Source organism: Giraffa tippelskirchi, chromosome 9 (assembly GCF_054371585.1).
Source record: "Giraffa tippelskirchi isolate mGirTip1 chromosome 9, T2T-mGirTip1v1.2.pri, whole genome shotgun sequence".
Lineage (NCBI taxonomy): Eukaryota > Metazoa > Chordata > Mammalia > Artiodactyla > Giraffidae > Giraffa > Giraffa tippelskirchi.
This window is the reverse complement of record NC_137283.1, coordinates 75,534,499-75,551,844: the sequence shown is the minus strand read 5'-3', so window position 1 is coordinate 75,551,844 and position 17,346 is coordinate 75,534,499. Positions and strand designations below refer to the sequence as shown.

At 39.6% G+C, this 17,346-nt stretch overlaps 1 protein-coding gene across 1 annotated transcript in view; it reads left to right on the top strand.

Moving 5' to 3' along the window:
- Nucleotides 1-17,346, top strand: part of ADGRB3 (adhesion G protein-coupled receptor B3) — an 822,367-nt gene that overhangs the window by 352,115 nt on the left and 452,906 nt on the right. The gene's annotated exons all lie outside the window — the stretch shown is intronic.

Sequence of the window (17,346 nt, the reverse complement as noted above, 5' to 3'; positions counted from 1 at the left end):
ATGCTGTATGACTATTTTGAGCACAGGTAAGTGTTGCTAGATTTTTCACCAGTGCAAGTCATTGTCATTTTCGGAGACTGTTAATCATTCATCCTGACAGTGGAGAAAGCTTCCTATGTGAACAGACATTACGGGTCTCAGAACAAAATACAAGGCGGAGCCTTGGAGAAGCCAGCATTGGAGGGGTGCTGTGCAATTAAGAGCCCTGAAGTTTTGTTGTGCTTATATTTTCTTACTGTTGCTCACAAATAAGCATAATTTAAAAAAAAAACCAAAAACTAAACTCCATCTCACTCGTGGATGGAGAAGTAGCTTGTAGAACCCTTGTTAATGAAGTGAATGTATTTGACTCATTATCAGAAAACCAAAAAAACACTTTTAAAAATATCTGAAAACCAAATGCTCTTTAGTATGTTTACTTTCCAAATCAGTAATCAAACTGATGATTCATTTGGCTACATAGAGCCTTATTTCTGTTGTGTGTCTATACATTTATGTATACACCTATATGTGTACATGGGCTTCCCTGGTGGCTCGGATGGTAAAGAATCTGCCTGCAATGCGGGAGACCTGGGTTCAGTCCCTGGGTTGGGAAGATACCCCAGAGGAGGGCATGGCAACCCACTCCTGTATTCTTGCCTGGGGAATCCCCATGGGTAGAGGAGCCTGGTGGGCTGCAGTACATGAGGTCACAAAGAGTCAGACATGACTGAGAGATTAAACACAGCACACATATGTGTATATGCATACATGTTATTATATATGTACACATTAATACAATTTTACACAAATACATATGTGTAATAATATATATTTATGTGAATATAAGTATTTGGTGATATTTGACCTCACTGAGCTTTACTTGTGTCAAAAGTAAAATATTTCAGAATTAAGTATAACCAAAGACTTTCTTATGAATTTAATTTTTGCCTAACTTTAGACATGATACTTTGTTTACTTAATCTTAATATTCATATTTAGTTCTTATTTATTTATGGTAATAAATGAGAATAACTGTATGGATTAAGTTAACCATAGGTCAAGTCTTACAAATTTGTTAAGAATGAATAGTATCAGTTGGTGTAAAATGTTTGCTTTTTAAATTTATTATTTTGTACAGTAATATTTAAATGTACTTGCCTTCTATAAGTGCAGGTCACCTACTAATGGAGAGAAATAGAAACCTACTGCGAAATAGGAGGGATGGTCTCATGTTGTGAGTCACGTAGAAATCATTCAGTTAGTGATTGGACAGCCCATGTGTCTGCGCCCCTGCTCACTTGCAGGCAGAAATCAAGTGCACAATTTTGCAGAATAACAAACAGCCTCAGGGCATTCAGCTCCCACAAGCGACCAAGCAAATTCGGCTGGACACTTTTACAGATTAATTCCAGTCCCCACAACCATCTGCAATATGGGCATCCCTGCCTCAGTCCCAAGGAAAGAAATTGAAGATCCTGGGAGCAGTCCGGTTAAGTGGGGCAAGAGTGAAAGCTGCATCCCAGGTTCAGTTGTTCCAAAGCTTAACCTTTTTTCTGAAAGTCATGCTCCCTTCTGAGTCTTTGATTTGAAATCCTCTGCCCTAGAATCTGGTGCTAGAGGCACCTTTTTCTGATTGTATGTCCTTTGGAAAAGTCATGTGATCTCACTCAAGTCTTGGTTTGCTATTTGCAAGATGAAATTGGTAGCATCATCTTAGCATCTCTAGAGGTTTTGAGTAAGAGTAGATGAGATACTGTATGTGAGATGTTTGCAACGTGCTATGTAACTATGAGGTATTAATATCTTCAGGTACGGAAAATGGGTTGAGTTAAAAAATTAAGAGTAGAATTTTAGAATTTAAGTTATTAACTTGAACTGTACATATGGAAAAATTACAGATAGATACAGATGAATGGATAGATAGAAAGGTAGGCAGGTGGATAATTGAATGGATAGATGAGTGGATAGGATTGATGTCATATGTATTTTTGCACGTGAATTCAGTTTATGTGCACATACAGAAACATACGCACCGTTATACATGCATACAAACACTCATCTAATACTTGCCTGGGGACCATGGTCTTCTCCTTTACAGATTCAGGCAAGTATAGCAGTGTTTACCTAATACATGGAGCTCATCATATGTACTCTGAAAAGTCAGTTGGAGATGGAAATTAAATCCTTTTCTTTGCATGCTTGTGCACTCCTGGCTTCACATACTTTGTATGAGTAACAATGCTAGGTAGTACTTGCAAGGTAGAATAGTTCTGATTCCCCAAACTTCTGAAATTGCTTTTGATGATTCTGCATCTTCTCTTCTAGTAGAGTTTGTTGTTTCACAATTTAATGTTCTATTTCTCTTGGCATATTTAATTTCTTGCTGCTGTACATTTGTAAAACTCATTAAATGTTAATTGTTACCCACTGCAAAGACTTATTTAAAATAAGTAGATCTGTATTTTCCAACTTTTCACATATAGATCACAATGTATGTACACACACACATAGATTACAATATTTTATGTACCCATTTTATAAATAATATGAAGATTAAGTTTGAAATGACATATTATGGAGAAACATTAGTTGGGTGCATTCTATGACCTCTTATAAGCCACTTGAGGTAGAAAAGAGTCATTAATTAGTTTAATATATGAACTTACTCCTCTGTAATATTGAACATTTATTGAATTCTTTGAGGACAGAAATCATATCTTTTAAGCTTCATTTCTCTAGTGTCCAACCCAGTGCTAAATGTATTCTAGATATTCCATAATTGACTGCACCTTTTCTTATCAGAAAGGGGGTGTACCAGCTGGAGGGTTCTAAGAAAGTAATACACAAGATTTAATGTTTGTGAATTTTAACCACATGAAATTAATAGTATTATCCCTCACCTGAAATTTTCCTAGTCCAAAATCATCTATAAATGTGGGGTGATTTACAATTTTACTTTATGAAATAATTTGGCCATTGAAGAAGAATTTCAATAAGCTCAACTTCATGACGTCTTTTTGGAAACTTTGTAAGATACGAAATTAAACACTGTGATCCAACTGCTGCATAGTAAACAACTGACAAACGAACACATATTTTCGAAAGTAAGAATAAAGGAATAAAGTGTTTAATGTAGTGGGATTTTTGGAGAATTCATGTTTTTTTTCCATATGTTAATATTTAATTTCAGACTCTGGGATACTTTTCGAATTTGATACCCAGCAAGAAAGAAATAATTTCAGAACCTATTGAGAAGTAGGCACAGGGGCCAAGGACATTAAGAATATTGCTTTTTCTTTTTTACTTATTAAACTATTTAGAGAAAATGGGTGATATTGTGGGCCAAGTGGGCCAGTTCCCCATCCCCCAAATTAAACAGACCATTTAGTCTTTCTTACACCTGAACAGTCAAGATAACTGTCTCTCTCTCTTCCTTTCTCTATTTCTCTCTCTCATTCTCTCCCTCTCACTCTGTTTTATTCACATTCAAATTCATACTTACACATACACACACCTGAAATGACAGATGACATAGAACAAGCAGTTCTAAAACAAAAGGAGTTGAGTCAAACACACCAATGCCGCCTCATAAATTCATCAGGCAGAAAAGTCACTCCTTCCATGGAGAGGAGTGTGTGATGAGGGACTGAAAAAACTCACAGATATTCCTCTATATTCACGGAAATAGAAAGAATTGATATAAATGTTTCCTTTAAAGTCATTCTGCCTTATAACCTCTGCTTTCTATTTTTCAAGCTGTCATTTAACAGTGAATAAATATAGAAGCTGGAGCAATAATCTGTCTAGTCACGAAAAGGTTGACTTTGTGGGAAGGGATGTCAAGGAGCTTGATTTGTGGTTTAAGGACTTTGTTTTCTCTGTTTTGCTCTACATTTATGACTGTTTATTAGGAGAGAGAGAATGATAGAGATGGATGGAGTGGGAAGTCGGGGGAGATGGAGCACGACAGAGACAGAGAGGCTGAGGGGGAGAATGGACTTGCTGGATCTCGAGGGTCCAGAGGAAGGAAGGTGGGAGATTCACCCAACAGCGCTGATACTCAGTTCACTAGTCCCTCAGTTTACTACACATGATAATCACACAACACAGACTTGTGAAAACAGAACTTCAGTTCAGTCACTCAGTCGAGTCTGACTCTTTGTGAACCCGGGGACTGCAGCATGCCAGGCCTCCCTGTCCATCACCAGCTCTTCAAGCTTACTCAAACTCATGGCCATCTGGTGGGTGAAGCCATCCAACCATCTCATCCTCTGTCATCCCCTTCTCCTCCTGTCTTCAATCTTTCCCAGCATCAGGGTCTTTTCAAATGAGTCAGTTCTTCGCATCAGCTGGCCAACGTATTGGAGTTTCAGCTTCAGAATCAGTCCTTCCAATGAATATTCAGGACTGATTTCCTTTAGGATGGACTGGTTGGATCTCCTTGCAGTCCAAGGGACTCTCAAGAGTCTTATCCAACACCACAGTTCAAAAGCATCAATTCTTTGGTGCTCAGCCTTCTTTATAGTCCAAATCTCACATCCATACATGACTACTGGAAAAACCATAACTTTGACTAGATGGACATTTTTCGGCAAAGTAATGTCTCTACTTTTTAATATGCTGTCTAGGTTGGTCATAGCTTTTCTTCCAAGAAGAAAGTGTCTTTTAATTTCATGGCTGCAGTCACCATCTGCAGTGATTTTGGAGCCCAAGAAAATAAAGTCTCTCACTGTTTCCATTGTTTCCCCATCTATTTTCTATGAAGTGATGGGACCACATGCCATGATCTTCGTTTTTTGAATGCTGAGTTTTAAGCCAGCTTTTTCGCTCTCTTCTGTCACTTTCATCAAGAGGCTCTTTAGTTCCTCCTCATTTTGAGATATAAGGGTGGTGCCATCTGCATATCTGAGGTTATTGATATTTCTCCCAGCAATCTTGATTCCAGCTTGTGCTTCATCCTGCCTGGCATTTCGCACGATGTACTCTGCATAGACCTTAAATAAGCAGGGTGACACTATACAGCCTTATGTACTCCTTTCCCAATTTGGAACCAGTCTGTTGTTCTATGTCCAGTTTTAACTGTTGCTTCTACACCTGTATACATATTTTTCAGGAGGCCCATATGGTGGTCTGGTATTCCCATCTCTTGAAGAATTTCCACAGTTTGTTGTGATCCACACAGTCAAAGGCTTTAACATAGTCAATGAAGCAGAAATAGATGTTTTTCTGAAATTCTCTTGCTTTTTTGATGATCCAGAGGATGTTGGCAATTTGACCTCTGCTTCCTCTGCCTTTTCCAAATCTAGTTTGAACATCTGGAATTCACAGTTCACATACTCTTGAAGCCTGACTTGGAGAATTTTGAGCATTACTTTGCTAGTGTGTGAGATGAGTGCAATTGTGCAGGAGTTTGAACATTCTTTGGCATTGCCTTTCTTTGGGATTGGAATGAAAACTGACCTTTTTGAGTCCTGTGGCCACTGCTGAGTTTTCCAAATTTGCTGGCATGTTAGAGTGCAGCACCATCATCTTTCAGGATTTGAAATAGCTCAACTAGAATTCCATCACCTCCACTAGCTTTGTTCATAGTGATGCTTCCTAAGGCCCACTTGACTTCACACTCCAGGATGTCTGGCTCTCAGTGAGTGGTCACACCATCGTGATTATCTGGGTCATGAAGATCTTTTTTGTGTCATTCTTCTGTGTATTCTTGCCACTTCTTCTTAGTATCTACTGCTTCTGTTAGGTCCCTACAATTTCTGTCCTTTATTGAGCCCATCTTTGCATGAAATGTTCTCTTGGTATCTCTGATTTTCTTGAGGAGATCTCTAGTCTTTCCCATTCTATTTTTTTCATCTATTTCTTTGCATTGATCACTGAGGAAGGCTTTCTTATCTCTCCTTGTTATTCTTTGAAACTCTGCATTCTGATGGATATATCTTTTCTTTTCTCCTTTGCCTTTAGTGTCTCTTCTTTTCACAGCTATTTGTAAGGCCTCCTCAGACAATCATTTTGCCTTTTTGCATTTCTTCTTTTGGGGATGGTTTTGATCACTGCCTCCTATACATTGTTACAAACTTCCACCCATAGTTCTTCAGGCACTTTATCAGATCTAATCCCTTGAATCTATTTGTCACCTCCACTGTATAATCATAAGAGATTTGGTTTAGGTCATACCTGAATGGTCTACTGGTTTACACCACCTTCTTCAATTTAAGTCTTAATTTGGCAATAAGGAGTTCATTGCCTGAGCCACAGTCAGCTCCTGGTGTTGTTTTTGCTCACTTTTTAGAGCTTCTCCATCTTCAGCTGCAAAGAATATAATCAGTCTGATTTTGGTTTTTACCATCTGGTGATGTTCATTTTTAGAGTCATCTGTTGTGTTGTTGGAAGAGGGTGTTTGCTATGACCAGTGAATTCTCTTGGCAAAACTCTGTTAGTGTTTGCCCTGCTTCATTTTGTACTCCAAGGCCAAACTTGCCTGTTAGTCCAGGAATCTCTTGACTTCTTACTTTCTCATCCAGTCCCCTATGATGAAAAGGACATCCATTTTTGATGTTAGTTCTAGAAGCTCTTTTAGGTCTTCTTAGAACGGTTCAGCTTCTTCAGCATTAGTGATTGGGGCATAGACTTGGATTACTGTTATATTGAATGGTTTGCCTTGGGAACGAACAGAGATCACTCTGTCGTTTTTGAGATGGCACCCAAGTACTGCATTTCGGAATCTTTTGTTGACTATGGGAGCTATTCCATTTCTTCTAAGGGATTCCTGCCCACAGTAGTAGATGTAATGGTCATCTGAATTAAATGTGCTCATTCTGGGCCATTTTAGTCCACTGACTCCTCAAATGTGAAAATAGAAAGGGGGTAACAAATCTCTCCTGGAAAAGTCCACGAAGAAGGGAGTGATCTCTGGTCTGGCAAGTGTCTTGGACAGTGTGAATTGGGAGTCACCGTGAGGTGGAAGTTGCCGTCTGCCCAGTGCGAACGTTTCCCAGGTCCTCGAGGGAAGAGTGTTCATTCATATCACTCAGCTTAATGGACTCCTTTCTTTATTTTAATTTTTGCCGTGTTGTGTTGATTTCTGCCATACAGCTCAAAGCGGCCATCATTATGCACCCATCCCCTCCCCTTCTTCCATCCCTTCAGCTCATCACAGAGCCCCAGTCTGGGCCCCCTGTGCTGCACAGCGCCTTCTCACCAGCTCTCCCTCTTACACCTGATAGTGTATGTGTGTGGTTGTTACTCTCCATTCATCCCACTCTCTCCCTCCCCAGAGTGTCTGCATAGCTGTTTCCATTCCTTCCCTGCAAATAGGTTCATCAATACCATGTTTCTAAATTCCATATATATGTGTCAATGCATGATATTTGTTTTTAGTGATCTCTTTTTAAGGAGTAATGGTTACTCCAGGAAAAGGGGTCTTGAATTTCACCAGTTGCTCCCTCTCTTCCAACGAAGTACATCACCCATTAACCTTCTGATCTAAAGGAACAGTCTTTATCACTCTAAGATGATCACAGTCCTGTAGAGGATGTTTCAAAATTACTAGTGTGGAAGTTCACACTGGCCACTGATTCATTTTGAGCTTCTCATCATGTCTTAAGGTAGCTTGAATCCTTCCATTTCATAGAAGCTGAGTAAGAGTCATAATACGAAAGAAACCACATCATAACATTTGCTTTATGTTTATCTATTTTCCCTGCCTTCCAGGTGAATTTTGCTCCATTGCAACAAAACTTCTTACATATCCCACTTTGCTGGCTACCACCTCATTGCACAAATATCCACCACATTGCCTAAAAAAAGAATAATACCTTTGATGACTACAGCTTACTTATAGTAAAAGAAGAAAACAATAGGTACCATAGTTTTGTTTACATTTTTTGAGCCAAAAAATGTAGACAAGTCATACTGTTTTTTGAGTGAGTAATTTGGGGACAAAAAAACCTCATGCTATGGTCTAGCCAACCAGGGGAACTAGCCTGATTTTAATTTCTGAATATTCACTAATTAAATAAAGGTGAGTGAGCCTGAGAGAACAAGAATTTGTTCTACCAGTGCTTTGGGTTTTTTTGCAGTATTATGTGGCTGGAACACAGCAAACAATGGGGGTGATTCTGGGAGAAGGTAGATCAATAGTTTTTTAATCCTGGCTGAACATTGCAACCATGCGGGAGTTCTTAAAAAATACCAATGGGAAGTTCACTCCATGCCAATAGCATGGAGTTATTACCAGTCTATAGAATACAGTCAGTAATTGTATGTTATTATTATTACTAATTACATTAATTTGGCATTCATATACATGTATTTCTATTTACATGTATAAAAAAATGGATGTTCACATTATTTCTCTCCTTTTAAGTACTCAAGACATAGCACGTGACTGCCTTTCTATTTGTAATGCCAAGTTTCAAGAAGTTTCAAGTTTCTGCCAAGTTTGTTGGAGTCCTCACTTCCAGAGCTCAGATAATTATTGCATAATCCAACAATGCCAAGGAAAAGTTGGAAAACATTACTACCTTTAAAATGGACAGAAGGCTCTTAATTTTATTCAAGGCCACATGTTAAGGTTTTGTTATCTGAGTTCAACTTCACAGTCCCCAAATTTTTAACATGAGGTCTTGAATAAAATGATGAGTTTCCTGAGTGTTCATCAAATGACAATAGCTAACATTTATTGAACATTATCTGCCCTGAGGGAGCTGACTGGAAAAAAAAATTAGAAGGAAGATGTTAATTAAATCTTGATATTTTAAGCAATTCATATGTCAAAGTTTACAATGTATTTCAAGGACAAGATAGAGAATATTTTAGGCTTTGTATTCCATATGGTCTCTGTTCTAAATACTCAACTCTGGTTTTGTAGCATAAGAACAACCATAGACAATTAGTGAACGTGGCTGTGTTCCAGTAAAACTCTTACAAAAACAGGCAATGTGCTGGCTTTGGCCCCCAGACTGTATGTAGTTCACTAACTCCTGGTCTATAGTATACATTTTAAGGTTTTTATTTTTCTTTTGTAACATTTCAACTCTATGAGAATTCTCCATCAAAGGATGGACAGATTTTATTTTGTTCTTCTTTTCTTCTCTATTTTTAAAAATTTTAACCAATCATTTTACATTTCTTATCAGCAAAATCTATTATTTGGATAATCTATGAAGGACTTGTTTTATTTCATCAGTCATATAATCTGTCATATCTAGTCATTTTCTATTAAATCTCAGGCATTGTGTAAAACAAATGTAGGATTTGGGGACGATATTGAGGTCAACCAAAGAGCATTCCTGTTTTCCTTGGTTATTCAAATATAATGAGGAACTGACATTTTAATGCAGCCAAGGATTGATCTGGGTCAAGAAGTTTTGCAGTTTTCCTAAGACTATATCCCCTTAATCTCCTTTCTCCGCTGTGTGTTATATACACTTTAGACAGAGAGCTTATGTGTGGCCATCCCATCAGCCCTGAGAAACTGTGGAAGATTCAGCTCTACCCTTCAGAGGGTCCAAGCTTTCTGTCCAGGCAACTTCAAACGCATCAGATGTCATGAGTGGGAGACAACTGGTTGCGTAAAGCTGGACTCCTCCTTCAGATTTAGAAAAAAAGGCATACTTACAAGGATGGAGAAAATTGCACTCTACCTTTTAAAAGTGTTTACCCTCACTCCTCAGCTTCCTACACATTCCAAAAATCCAGCAAATGTCTCATTGGGAAAAATCCCGGTTAGACTTTTTAGGGACCCTACAATTCCCATTATAGTTCTCCAGCCTCTGAGCAACCAAAAAGCATTAGTTTCTCTTTCTACCCTAGAGAGCCTCTGCCTGGGCCACACCTGCCCCTCATTTCTTGCTAAAATTTAGCAGACATTCCAAAGGGGGGAAAAAACTGGCTGAAATTGTTTTCCTATCTCAAAAGGGAGCTCTTCTTTCTGGAAATGTAACTTATCACTTCCATAGCTTTCTGAAGCTCTAAAGAAAATGATTTTTATAATCTATTAATTTTTTTCTAGTTATAGTGTCAAATACATTGGCCTTACAGGAATATACACTCTGTATATATTCTATACTCTACTAAAATAATAATTTGTCACTGTATTATATTAATAAAATATAAAAATATTTTAGGCACATATGATAGTGTTCCCTAGGGAATAGTAAGGGAGTATAGTAAATAGATGTATAATTAAATACTTCTAAAATTATACATTATTTCCTCTTTTCTAAAAACTCACAACAGATTACTGATCATATCTATAAATCCCAGGAGAATTTGAAGCTTCTCCCCAGTTATGAATTTAGTGGCTTGATGAAGAAATATTAGAGTTAGTCTTTAGGCATTGAAATCTACTGACTTGAAATTTATCCATGGGATGATTTAGTAGAATAAATTTGTACAGAGTAGCCTGTTTAGGCTGATGCCAAAGGAAAATATTGTAAAGGAAAGCATACTCTATTATTTAATTGTTCATCCATCCGTTCAACTACCCATTAAGTTGTTCTACAAATATCCACTGACCTTTATCTATTTGTAACACAGTGTAAGGATGCAACATGAACGTGACACACACAACAAGTACAAAATAAAGTGGACCAGAAAAGAGAGAAAATAATTCCAAACTGTGACTATGTCAGAGGAACTTAACAAAGTGCCAACATAGGGAATAAAGTTTGCGGACTGATTTAGATAAGAAAGGCGTGACGTATCTTTGAGAAAATGACATTACAACTGTGACTTGAAAGATTAATGAGATAGATTCAGACATACTAAGAGTGCAGAGAATGAGTTTTTCAGGGCACGAGTGCACATTCTACTGGGGAGAGTGTCCATGGAATTTTCTAGACAATACTGGAGTTCCTGTCTCCTATTCCAGGGCATCTTCCTGAGCCAGGGATCGAACCTGCCTCTCCTGCATTGGCAGGTGGACTCTTTACCAGTGTGCCACCTGGGCAGCCCTCTGTTGAAAACAGAGGAAAACCTTGAGGTCTTTAAGGAAGTGAAACTTGATCCAGTAGCCAGAGGTAGAGAGCAAGAAGAGAGTGCCATGAGATGAAGTTGGAGAACTAGGTAGAGAAAAAATTTTATTTTTGCCTATGCCTTAAAGACCTTTGCTGAGAGTATGGATTTTATTCTAAGGGCAGTGAAAAGCCATTGACAGTAAGGAGTGATGTGATTCAATAATGAAAGAGGGTCATAGGGCTCTTGAGGATAGACTAAAGGGACAGGACAGCAAGCTGTGGAGCTCACTGCAAAATCCAGAAGAGCGAGGATGGTACCCTTTATTAAGGTTGAGTGAGCACATGTGACTGACGTTATGTCCTTTCTGAAACGAGAAGGCAGGATGATAAACATTATGAATAGCCTGAAGCAGGTAGGCTTAGGGGTTGCCAGAGGTTACGTGAAGAACTCAGGGTACAGCTGGCCAGAATAGACATGACTTTTCTCCAGCAAAGTTGAGTTTCTTGGATGCGAGCACAGTGAATGCATGTGGTAGAACTAACATGTTTTCCCAAAACTGTAAGTAGAAGCAGCACCTGGGAGCTTGTTAGAAATACGAACTCTTAGACCTTGTCCCAGACCTGCACTTTGAAAATTTGCCTGTGTGATTCATACACACATTAAAATTTAGATTTTGCCTAGGGTTGCAGTTTTGGTGGCTGAATGCAGAGAAGTTAAGTGAGTGCTGGCTGGCTCTGCACCATCACAAGACATACTGTGTGAAGTGATCCCTAGGTCTCCTCTGCTGGCACACGGAAGGATCGTGCCTTTTCACTCCCTTGAAGTTAGGCATACACATGTGACTAGTTCCAGCCAACTGCTTGTATGTGGAGGTGACCTTTGTTATTCCAGGCCTGGGAGTGTCCTTGCCAGGGCAAACTCCTTCATCCTCTGTCATGTCAAGCTCTGGAGTGACTAGGTTAAACAGAGCCTCCCTGATGATCTGAGTTGAGTATGTAGTGTGACTGAGAAATAGATCGCTTTGCTTTTAGGCACTGAGATTTTGGAGTTGTTGTCACAGCATAACTTGTCCCATTCTAACTGGTGCAGTGTCTCTAGAACTAAGAAACTCCAGGAGCAGAAACAATTGAAAAAGCCTCCAGGAAGGAAGATCACTTACTGCCCTGCGTCCCCTTGGGCAGGTCCCCGCCTATGACCACTACAGTGCTCTGAGGTCATGCACAGGCCCTAGTGCTGGCTCAGCATATAAGAATCATTCTAGACTTGTTTGGTGTGAAGAAATTCCACCTACCAATGGCCTTTGCCCAGGAATTGTACTTCTTCATTTTGACTAGAAATTAAGACTGTTTCTAGTTTTTTTTTCAAGGAGGTAAGTTTACTGTTGGGCTCCAGAATCACTGCTGATGGTGATTGCAGCCATGAAATTAAAAGACGCTTACTCCTTGGAAGGAAGGTTATGGCCAACCTAGATAGCATATTTAAAAGCAGAGACATTACTTTGCCAACAAAAGTCCGTCTAGTCAAGGCTATGGTTTTTCCAGTGGTCATGTATGGATGTGAGAGTTGGACGGTGAAGAAAGCTGAGCGCCGAAGAATTGATGCTTTTGAACTGTGGTGTTGGAGAAGACTCTTGAGAGTCCCTTGGACTGCAAGGAGATCCGATCAATCCATCCTAAAAGAGATCAATCCTGGGTGTTCATTGGAAGGTCTGATGTTGAAGCTGAAACTCCAATACTTTGGCCACCTCATGTGAAGGGTTGACTCATTGGAAAAGACCCTAATGCTGGGTAGGATTGGGGGCAGGAGGAGAAGGGGACGACAGAGGATGAGATGGTTGGATGGCATAACCGACTCGATGGACATGGGTTTGGGTAGACTCCGGGAGTTGGTGATGGACAGAGAGACCTGGCGTGCTGCAATTCATGGAGTCGCAAATAGTCGGACACGACTGAGCAACTGAACTGAACTGAAGTTTACTGTTCTCTTATGCTTACTTTGTAAATGTCCAGGTTTTACGGAGTAATAGGCAGTGGATGTATACCTGGCTCCGTTTTCAAGACTCAGTCTGTTCTCATAATAATACCTTGCAGTCTTCACATTCATGGCATCTTCTCTCTCACTTCAGGAATTCCTGGGGCAAGAAATTGGGGTACTTGATGCACTGTGGTCAAATTCTGTCCATCCTGAGTTCTGGGCAGTACACTTTTAATTTATGCAGGCGAACATTTAGCTAAATCTACCCATCATGTTGTCACTAGACACTTGTCTCTTCAAATTTGAACTCCTAGCCCTAAGATGAATATGTTTTTTTATATCAAATATAGAGAAACTTAAGAAGTATTCATGTAACTAAAACAAAAGAGATGCCCTCTCTTTTACACAGGATGATCTCTGTCTTTCCTGGAGACATCAGATAGATCTGTAAACAATTTAAGACCATCATCTAGGGAGTGATTTTTGTCTTAAAGGTGGGCAGTTAGGAACTTAAGCAAAAGGTACATATTTAGACCATTGGTTTAGGAAAAGAAGTTTCTTGTATAATTATCTTTTAATTGAAGCCACTTAGAGCTGTGAGAACCTTTAATATACCTTACAGATGGGCTGTAGGAGTTGATGCTGAAAATAATATAAAAATATATGACTTTAAAGTGTGTCGTTTGCACAGAGTGACTATGATAAACCTTTTTTAGGATTCACACAATAGAGGCAAGTGTGACTGGCAGTAGGAGGCATAAAGTGAAAAGAATCAGGTTATTTCAGGAACACACCTACTCCTTAAACCATGACCCTCACCACATCTCTCTACATAAATAGCAAGGAGGCTTAATCCACAACTATAAAAAGCTACTATCTTAGATTTAAGGTTTTTTGTTTGTATGCTTTCCCTTCACTGCTGCTCTTGTCAACGGTATTAAATGTGAATGACACAGAAATTTTAAGGCTTGTCCTTTGGAGCAAAAATACACACAGACTACTGCAATGTTTGCAGATATAATCACTGATGATTATAACTTTACAAGAAATGTTAAAATTATAACTATTTCTAAACTACTTCTGTGACTAAATGAAGAGAATTAAAAAATACAGCCCAAGGGAAAGAGAAGCCTTCATGTACCTATGGAAGCTTTTCCTCTCCACTTGAATAAAACTACAGACAACATCTTTTATGAGTTGAGTTGAGATTGGTCGCTCAGTCGTGTCCGACTCTTTGTGACTCCATGGACTGGAGCATCCAGGCCTCCCTGTCCATCACCAACTCCTGGAGTTTACCCAAACTCATGTCCATTGAGTTGGTGAGGCCATCCAACCATCTCATCCTCTGTTGCCCCTTCTCCTCCCGCCTTCGATCTCTCCCAGCATCAGGGTCTTTTCCAATGAGTCAGCTCTTCACATGAGGTGGCCAGTGTATTGGAGTTTCAGCTTCAGAATCAGTCCTTCCAAAGAATATTCAGGACTGATGTCCTTTATAATGTGCTGGTTGGATCTCCTTCCAGTGCAAGGGACTCTCAAACGTCTTCTCCAACCCCACAGTTCAAGAGCATCAATTCTTTGGCGCTCAGCTTTCTTTATAGTCCAACTCTCACATCCATACATGACTACTGGAAAAATCATAGCCTTGACAAGACAGACCTTTATTGTCAAAATAATGTCTCTGCTTTTTAATATGCTGTCTAGGTTGGTCATAGCTTTTCTTCCAAAGAGCAAGCATCTTTTAATTTCATGGCTGCAGTCACCATCTGCACTGATTTTGGAGCCAAGAAAAATAAAGTCTGTCACTCTCTCCATTGTCTCCCCATCTATTTGCCATGACGTGATGGGACCAGATGCCATGATCTTAGTTTTCTGAATGTTGAGTTTTAAGCCAACTTTTTCACTCTTCTCTTTCACTTTCATGAAGAGGCTCTTTAGTTCTTTGCTTTCCCCCATAAGGGTGGTATCATCTGCATATCTGAGGTTATTGATATTTCTCCCAGCAATCTTGATTCCAGCTTGTGCTTCCTCCAGCCCAGCGTTTCTCATGATGTACTCTGCATGTAAGTTAAATAAGTGGGGTGACAATATACAGCCTTGACATACTCCTTTTCCTTCTAGGAACCAGTCTGTTTTTCCATGTCCAGTTCTAACTGTTGCTTATTGACCTGCATACAGATTTCTCAGGAGGCAGGTAAGGTGGACTGGTATTCCCATCTCTTGAAAAATTTTCCACAGTTTATTGTGATCCACACAGTCAAAGGCTTTGGCATAGTCAGTAAAGCAGAAGTTGATGTTATTCTGGAACTCTCTTGCTTGTTCGATGATCCAACAGATGTTGGCAATTTGATCTCTGGTTTCTCTGCCTTTTCTAAAAACAGCTTGGACATCTGGAAGTTCATGGTTCACGTATTGCTGAAGCCTGGCTTGGAGAATTTTGAGCATTACTTTATTAGCATGTGAGATGAGTGCAACTGTGCGGTAGTTTGAGTATTCTTTGACATTGCCTTTCTTTGGGATTGGAATGAAAACTGACCTTTTCCAGTCCTGTGGCCACTGTTGAGTTTTCCAAATTTGCTGACATATTGAGTGCAGCACTTTTACAGCATCATCTTTCAGGATTTGAAATAGCTCAACTGGAATTCCATCACCTCCACTAGCTTTGTTCTTAGTGATGCTTCCTAAGGCCCACTTGACTTCACATTCCAGGATGTCTGGCTCTAGGTGAGTGATCACACCATCGTGATTATCTGGGTCATGAAGATCTTTTTTGTACAGTTTTCTGTGTAACTCTTGCCACCTCTTCTTAATATCTTCTGCTTCTGTTAGGTCCCTACCGTTTCTGTCCTTTATTGTGCCCATGTTTGCCTGAAATGTTCCCTTGGTATCTCTAATTTTCTTGAAGAGATCTCTAGTCTATCCCATTCTGTTGTTTTCCTCTATTTCTTTGCATTGATCGCTGAGGAAGGCTTTATCTTCCCTTGCTATTTTTCGGAATTCTGCATTCAAATGGGTTTATCTTTCCTTTTCTCCCTTGCCTTTCCTGTCTCTTCTTTCCTCAGCTGTTTGTAAGGCCTCCTCAGACAGCCATTTTACCTTTTCTCATTTCCTTTTCTTGAGGATGGTATTGATCACTGCCTCCCGTACAGTGTCATGAACCTCTGTCCATAGTTCTTCAGGCACTCTGTCTATCAGATCTAGTCCCTTAAATCTATTTCTCACTTCCACTGTGTAATCATAAGGGATTTGTTTTAGGTCATACATGAATGGTCTAGTGGTATTCTCCACTTTCTTCAATTTTAGTCTGAATTTGGCAATAAGGATTTCATGATCTGAGCCCCAGTCAGCTCCCGGCTCTTGTTTTTGCTGACTGTGTAGAGCTTCTCAGTCTTTGGCTGCAAAGAATACAATCAATCTGATTTCGATGTTGACCATCTGGTGATGTCCATGTGTAGAATCTTCTCTTGTGTTGTTGGAAGAATGTGTTTGCTATGTCCAGTGCATTCTCTTGGCAAAATTCTGTTAGCCTTTGCCCTGCTTCATTCTGTACTCCAAGGCCAAATTTGCCTGTTACTCCAGGTATTTCTTGACTTCCTACTTTTGCATTCCAGTACCCTATAATGAAAAGGACATCTCTTTTGGGTGTTAGTTCTAGAAGGCCTTTCAGGTTTTCATAGGACTGTTCAAATTCAGCTTTTTCCGCATTACTTGTCGAGGCATAGGCTTAGATTACTTTGATATTAAATGGATTGCCTTGAAAAATAACAGATATCATTTTGTCATTTTTGAGATTGTATCCAAGTACTGCATTTCAGACTCGTTTGTTGACTATGATGGCTACTCCATTTCTTCTAAGGGATTCCTGCCCACAGTAGTAGATATAATGGTCATCTGAGTTAAATTCACCCATTCCAGTCTTAGTTCGCCGATTCCTAGAATGTCGATGTTCACTCTTGCCATCTTCTATTTGACCACTTCCAATTTGCCTTGATTCATCTACCTAACATTCCAGGTTCCTATGTAAGATTGCTCTTTACAGCATCGGACCTTGCTCCCATCACCAGTCCCATCCACAACTGGGTGTTGTTTTTGCTTTGCTTCTGTCTCTTCATTCTTTCTGGAGTTATTTCTCCACTCTTCTCCATGTAGGAGAAGTAGCATATTGGGCACCTACTGACCTGGGGAGTTCATCTTTCAGTGTCCTATCTTTTTGCCTTTTCATACTGTTGATGGGGTTCTCAAGGCAAGAGTACTGAAGTGGTTTGCCATTCCCTTCTCCAGTGGACCACATTCTGTCAGACCTCTCCACCATGACCCATCTGTCTTGGGTGGCCCTACCTGGCATGGCTCATAGTTTCATTGAATTAGACAAGGCTCTGGTCCATATGATCAGATTGGTTAGTTTTCTGTGATTGTGGTTTTCAGTCAGTG